Consider the following 7,603-nt stretch of genomic DNA (forward strand, 5'->3'; position numbering starts at 1 on the left):
CAGTGTGTTCTCAATTGTCCCTCCTTTGCCTGAGTTGATCACTCTCTAGGACACCAACCACAGACTGACCTGGAAAACATTGCAATTAATCTTCCCCTGGATAGATCTGTAATGTCCTACCCAACATGCTCTGGCATGTCTTTTAATGGACACTTCAATTCTCGAAATCAGAAATTAACAGTGATTAAAAACAAAAACAAAGCTTACTACCAGAGTGTAAGGAATGGACACTCCCACAGTATTAAAGATCATTTACATTAATACTTTCATATAGAGGCAACTTAGTGATGCAAGTCAAAAACCTCAGAATCTTGTATATCCTCTCACCCAGCAATTTTCTAAGAATTAATCCTGTGGAAATGGTTGCAGATGGGCCAAGATTTGTCTATAAAAGCCCAAAATTGAGGCTTTACATGTCCCAACAATAGAGGCTATTGTAACAAAGTATCACAGAGTGGGTGACTTATAACAGATGTATTGTCTCAGCTCTGGAGGCTAGAAGCCTGGAATCAGGGTGTCAGCAGGACCGTTCTCCCTCTGAAACCTGTAGGGGAATCTTTCCTTGCTTCTCCCTAGCTTCTGGTAGCCCCAGGCATTCCTTGGCTTATGGCAACGTAACTAGTATCTTCATGTGATGTCCTCCCTGGGTATATGTATGTTTCCCTCTTTTAGAAGGACACTGGTCCTGTTGGTTTAGGGTCCACCCTAATGCCCTTATTTTAACTTGACTACCTTTTGTAAAGATCTGTTTCTGTATAAGGTCACATTCTGAGGTACTGGAGATTAGGACTTCAACATATCTTTTTGTTGGGCGGGGGCAGGGGGTGTGGATACAAACCCATTATAGTCTGCCCTGTGGCCCCTAAAAATGTATACCTGCCCCACATGCAAAATACATCCAGCCAATCCCAACATCCCCCAAAGTCTTCATCATTCTAGCATCACCTCTAAGCCCAGCATTTCATCTAAACACCACCAACTCAAATCTCATCATCTAAATCACCCGGATCAGTTATGGAGAAGACCCCAGGTAAGGGTTCATGCTGGAGCAAGATTCCTTTCCATGTGTGAACCTCTCTGAAACCAGACTAGTGATCTGCTTTCAGAGCACAATGGTGGGACAGGCAGAGGAGGGACATTGCCATTCCAGAAGAGCGAGGTCAAAAGGGAAAAGGGGACATGGGTCCCAAGCAAGTATGAAACCTAGCAGAGCAAGTTCCACTAGATTTTAAGACTGTAGGGGCGCCTGGGTGGCGCAGTCGGTTAAGTGTCCGACTTCAGCCAGGTCACGATCTCGCGGTCCGTGAGTTCAAGCCCCGCGTCGGGCTCTGGGCTGATGGCTCAGAGCCTGGAGCCTGTTTCCGATTCTGTGTCTCCCTCTCTCTCTGTCCCTCCCCCGTTCATGCTCTGTCTCTCTCTGTCCCAAAAATAAATTAAAAAAAAAAAAAAAAAAGATAAGACTGGAGAATAATCGTCGCTATCTCCATGCTCTGTCCTGAGGAGCCCAGTGGCTGGTGACACTGACACCTCACAACCAATGAGGTGGTCCATAGACTCAGATTTGTAGTACCCTGGGCCTGCCCGTTCTGGGGGCCCTCTGCGCTGCCCTCCAGTCATTCTTCCCTCTTTCTTTTTGCTTCACAATTCTTTCTTCAATTTATCTTTTTCTCTCACGTTTTACTATTAGCAGCAAGGAGAAACCAGGACACACCTTCGACCTTTTCATCCAACTTCATTCATAGTTTCCAAGTTCTATTTTCCACCCAACAGAACACAATCCAGCCAAATCCTCTGCCACTTTATAGCAGGGATCACCTTTCCTATAATTTCCGATAACATAATCCTCATTTCCCTCTGAGTCTCACTAGAGTCACATGTAATGTCTATGTTTCTATCAACAGTCTCTTCAAGGCATTCTAGTTTTTTTCTATCCTGCATCTCAAGATTCCCCCATCCTCTACCCATTACCTAATTCTAAAGCTACCCCCATATTTTTGTTAAAAAAATTTAATTGAAGTATAGTTGACAAAATATATATTTTTTTAAATTAAAAAAAATTTTAAAGTAGGCTCCATGCCCAATATGAGGCTTGAACTCACAACTCTGAGATCAAGAGTCACATGCTCTACCAACCAAGCCAGCCAGGCACCCCGACATAATATATTTATATTAGTTTCAGGTGTACAACAGTGATTCAACAATTCTGTACATTACAAAATGCTCACCATGATAAGTGTAGTTACCATCTGTCAACATACAAAGTTATTACGATGTTGACTGTATTCCCTATTGACTTTTCATCCTTGTGGCTTATTTATTTTATAAGTGGAAATTTGTACCTCTTAATGCCCTTCACTATGTTGCCCCCCCCCCCCCCCCCGCTTTGGCAATCACTAGTTTGTTCTTTGTATTTATGAGTCTGTTTCTATTTTGGTTGGTTCAATTGTTTTGTTTTTTAAACTCTGCATATAAGTAAAATAAGGGATTTGTCTTTTTCTGTCTGACTTATTTCACTTAGCACAACACCCTCCAGGTCGCATATTTGGGTTATTTGTTACAGCAGCACCCCATTTCCCTTTAGCAAAATCTGTATTAGGGTCCTCCAGAGAGGCAAAACTGTTTTGCTGTCTGGAGGCAGAATTCCTTTTTCCTTGGGAAACCTGTCTTTGCTCTTGGGGTCTTCAACTGAATGGATGCAGCCCACCTGTGTTATTGAGGATATTCTGCTTTACTTAAAGTCTACTGCTTGTAAATGTTAATTATATCTAAAAAAAAAAAAAATACCTTAGTAGCAACATCTAGGCTGGTGTTTGACCAAACAACTGGATACCATAACCCAGCCAAGTTGACACACATAATGAACCATCACAGATATTGAGCAAATAAACTAGTATATTCATACAATGGAACTCTCCACCATGTATTACTGACTGAAAGAAAGCAAGTTATATGAGATATATAGTATGATCCCACTTTTTGCTTAAAAACAGAAAAAATATCGGGAGGATATATGTGTTACTCAAGTGGTGGGTGAGTTATGAGTGGTTATTATTTTTGCTTCCACATAATTTTTTAAACTTTTATGATAAATGTAGGTGTTTTTGCCTATTACCAAATATTTTTCCCCAGCTTTATTGAGATATAATTTACATACAACATTGTGTAAGTTTGAGGTATACAATCTGTTGACTTGATACACTTATATATTGCAATATGATTACACCACAGCAGTATCTATCATGTCACATGATTTCTATTCTTTTGTGTGTGGTGAGAACATTAAGATCTAATGTCTAGCAACTTTTAAGCATGTAATACAGTATTATCAACTATAATTGCCATCTTACACATTAACTCCCTAGAACTTACTTATCTCTAGCTGAAAATTTTACTCCTTGACCAAAATCTCCCCATTTCCTCCACCCTTCAGTCCCTGGTAACCACCGCTCTACTCTGTTTCTATGAGTTCAGTATTTTTTTTTTTTTTTTTTAGATTTTACTTATAAGTGATACCATACAGTATTTGTCTTTCTCTGTCTGACTTCACTTAGCATAATGCCCTCAAAGTCCATCCATATTATTGCAAATGTGAGGATTTCCCTTTTTCTCATGACTGAATATTTCATTTTGTATATATATATGCACCACATCTTCTTTATTTATACATTGCCAGACGCTTAGGTTGTTTCCATATCTTGGCTACAGTGAATACTGCTGCAATGAACATGGGAGTGCAGATAATTTTTTGAGACCCTGTTTTCATTTCCTTAGGATGGATACCCAGAAGTGAGATTCCTGGATCATATGGGAGTTCTATTTTTAATTTTTGAGGAACCTCCATACTGTTTTACATACTGGCGGTACCAATTTATATTCCCACCAACAGTACACCAGCGTTCCCTGTTCTCCACGTTTGCCAACATCTGTTGTCTCTCTTTTTTTTTAAGTTTATTTATTTTGAGAGTGGGGTAGGGGCAGAGAGAGAGGGAGAGATAGAATCCTAAGCAGACTCCACGCTGTCAGTGCTGAGCCTGATTCAAGGCTCCATCGCATGAACCATGATATTGTGACATGAGCCAATATCAAGAGTCAGACGCCCTAACATCTGTTATATCTTATAGTGTTCGAACAGGTGTGGAGGTGATAGCTCATTGTGGTTTTGATTTGTATTTCCCTGATGATTAGTGATGTTGAGCATCTTTTCATGTGTCTGTTGGCCACTTGTATGTCTTCTTTGGAAAAATACTCAGTTCGTCTGCCCATTTTTATTTATTTATTTTTTAATGTTTATTTCTGGGGCGGGGGAGAGAGAGAGAGAGAGAGAGAGAGAGAGAGAGAGAGAGAGAGAGACAGCCAGAGAGAACATGAGCAGGGAGGGCCAGAGAAAGAGGGAGACACAGAATCTGAAGCAGGCTCCAGGCTCCGAGCTGTCAGCACAGAGCCCAACGTGGGGCTGGAACTCAAAAACCACGAGATCATGACCTGAGCTGAAGTTGGATGCTTAACCGACTTAACACACCACCCAGGTGCTCCTCGACTGCCCATTTTTAAATTGGATTATTTATTTTTGAGCTATTGAGTTCTTTATATTTTTTGGAATATTAACCCTTTATCAGATAAATAGTTTGAAATTATTTTCTCCCATTTCATAAGTTGCCTTTTCATTTGGTTATTTCTTTTGCCATGCAGAAACTTTTTAGTTTATTGTAATCCCACTTATTTCTTTTTGCTTTTGTTACTTGTGCTTTTGGTGTCACATCCAAAAAATTGTTGCCAAGAGCAATGTCAAGGAGTTTTCCCCCAATGTTTTCTTTTAGGAGTTATAAGGTCTCAGATTTTACATTTAAGTCTTTAAATTTAGACTTAGAGCTGATTTTTATGAGTAATGTTCCTCTGCACGTGGTTATACAGTTTCCCCAACACCATTTCTTGGAGAGATTAAGCTTCCCCCATTGAATATTTTTGTCAAATATTAGTTCACAAAATATTTTCTTAATTATGAAAATGTTAGATTGGCCATTCTTCCCCATCACCTCCTTCAGTAAAATTAAGCAGGTTTGGCAGTAAGAGCTTTTAAAAAGTCCATATGTTTAACCCAATATTTCTATTTCTCTGAATTTGACTTAGGAAAACAATCCCAGATAGAGTTAAAGATTTATATCTGATGATGTTCATTACAGGACTATTTATATAATAGGATAAATTGTAACTATTCTGATGCTCCCAAATTAGGGTTTCGTTAAATAAATCACGATAAAGTGATAACATGAAAAATTAAATAGTCATTAAACATTCATTCTAACAAAGGGTGAAAAGGCTTAGTTTTTAGGAGGATATACAATCATATGTCCATGTAACATCTTTGTAGTATAAAAACACCTACTCACAGAAAAAAAAATGCCTGGAAGAAAATAAACCAAAATGTAAATAGCTATGAGTGGCATTGTATATGATTTAAATAGCTTTCACTATGCTTTTCCTTTTTTTCAAGATTTTTACATGGCATGTAGTACTGTAATCAGATGAAAACTAGAGAAGCAGAAAATCCAGCGTAGGGTGTGGTTCCTCCACTTCTTGAGTGAAACTCTTTTAGAGCAGGGACCAAAAAAATCTTCAATTTACTAAAAGCCATTTAGCTGAGAACTGATCTCTCCATTACAAATCCGGTGGCTGAATCTCAGTCTTCAATTTGCTCAACTGATTGGCAGCGTCTAACACAGCTGATCACTTGCTCCACCTTGAAATGCCATGAAATGAAAGCAGGACTTCCAGGACTCCCCATTTCCCTACTTCTCTGAGCGCTCCTTGATTGGTGTTGCCCCGGTTCTCTACCTTCCAGCCTCTTCACTGTGAAATGTTCCTAGAACTTTTCTTTACCTACATTCATTCCCTAGGCAGCCACAATCAGTTTTATAGCTTCAGTACCGTATGCTGGCAATTCCCCAACTTCTGTTTCTAGGTCCCTGAACTTCAGGCTTAGATCCAACTGCCTTCAATTGTCTATTAGAACACTGCCATAGACTGAATTGTGTTCTCCTTAAAATCTGTATGTCGCAGCCCTAACTGCTAATGTGAACTGTATTCAGAGATAGAACCTGTAGGGAAGTGATAAAATTAAATGAAGTCATACACGTGGGGCTCTAATCTGGAAAGGCTGTTGTTCTTATGTGAAGAGGAAGAGGCATCAGAGTTTTTGCCCTTCCCTCAACCCCACGGTGAGGTCACAGTGAGAAAGGAGGAAGGTGGTAATCTGCAAGCCAGGAAGAGAGCAGAACTATGATCTTGGACTTCCAACCTCCAGAATTGTGAGAAAATAAGTTTCTGTTGTTTAAGTCATACAACCTGGGGTATTTTATTATGGCTCTCAAACAGACACATTCAATATGTCCAATCCCCCCCCCCCTTCAAACCTGTGCCTTCTTTCTTCTGAGAGAGCAGGGGTGGGGGAGTGGGGTGGAGAGAGGAGCAAAGGGAAACAGAGAATCCTAAGCAGGCTTCATGCTCAGCACGGAGCCCCATGGGGCTTGATCCCATGACCCTGGGACCATGACCTGAGCCGAAATCAAAAGTCACTCAACTGACTGAGCCTTCCAGGCACTCCAAACCTGTACCTTCTTTAAGGTTCCTCAATTTTGAAGTTGCTGCAGCCAAAAATCTTGGAGTTATCCTTTACTCCTCTGTCACTTTCAATACCCAGTCTGTCAGCAAATCCTGCTCTATCTTCAAAATACATTCAGACTGGAACCACTGTTTCTCATCTTTATCCCCACCACCCTAGTAAAGCCAGCAATTTCTCAACTGGAGTACTGCAGTCATTGCCCTTGACCTCGTAAAGGCTATCTTCAACACAGCAGCTAGTGTAGACTGACTTTTTAATATTAAATCAGATTGTCATTTCTCTGCTCAAAACTCTCCAGTAGTTTCCTATTTTGTAATAAAATCTAAGTTTTTGCAATGGCCTATAAGGCTCTATATCAGTGGTTCTCATCTTGTGGATGACAAGACTGCTGTGCCCCTAGAGTTTTACCATTCAATAGGTCTGGGGTGGGGCCGGATACTTTGCATCTGTGCCTCTCTCATCAGTTTGAACCAATTTCTGTCTGACGGCGATGCAGCCAGGAGACCCCACTTTGAGAACCACTACCTACATGTACAGTAGTGGGTCCTCCCTCTCTCCTTCTTCCAGCCACACTACTCCCCTCTCGTCTTCCTCTGAGACGCCAAACTTGTGTGGCCGAGTCCTAGGCTCCGACTGCTCCTCTCTTGGGGGACAGCGTCTGGCTGTTCCAGATCTTTTGCTCAAGTAATGACACTTCAGAGGGGCATTGGGGGGGGGTCCTCTCTGTTTGGATGGCGCTGTTACTCTGAGCCCTGTTTTCTTCTTAGAGTACAGAACGCCGTATGCGTTTACTGCCCACATCCCTGTCAGAATTTAGGGCCTTTACTTTGTTCACTATCCTACCGCAAGACTAAGACAGTGGCTGGACGCTTTATGCGCCTGGACGCATAAACATGCTCAATAAATATTTCATTGACTGACTACAGGAAAGAACGGCTGGGGAAAAAGGGCCTGCAACACGGGAACACAACAGACACCCCTTAG

The sequence above is a fragment of the Prionailurus bengalensis genome, chromosome C1 (assembly GCF_016509475.1).
Source record: "Prionailurus bengalensis isolate Pbe53 chromosome C1, Fcat_Pben_1.1_paternal_pri, whole genome shotgun sequence".
NCBI lineage: Eukaryota > Metazoa > Chordata > Mammalia > Carnivora > Felidae > Prionailurus > Prionailurus bengalensis.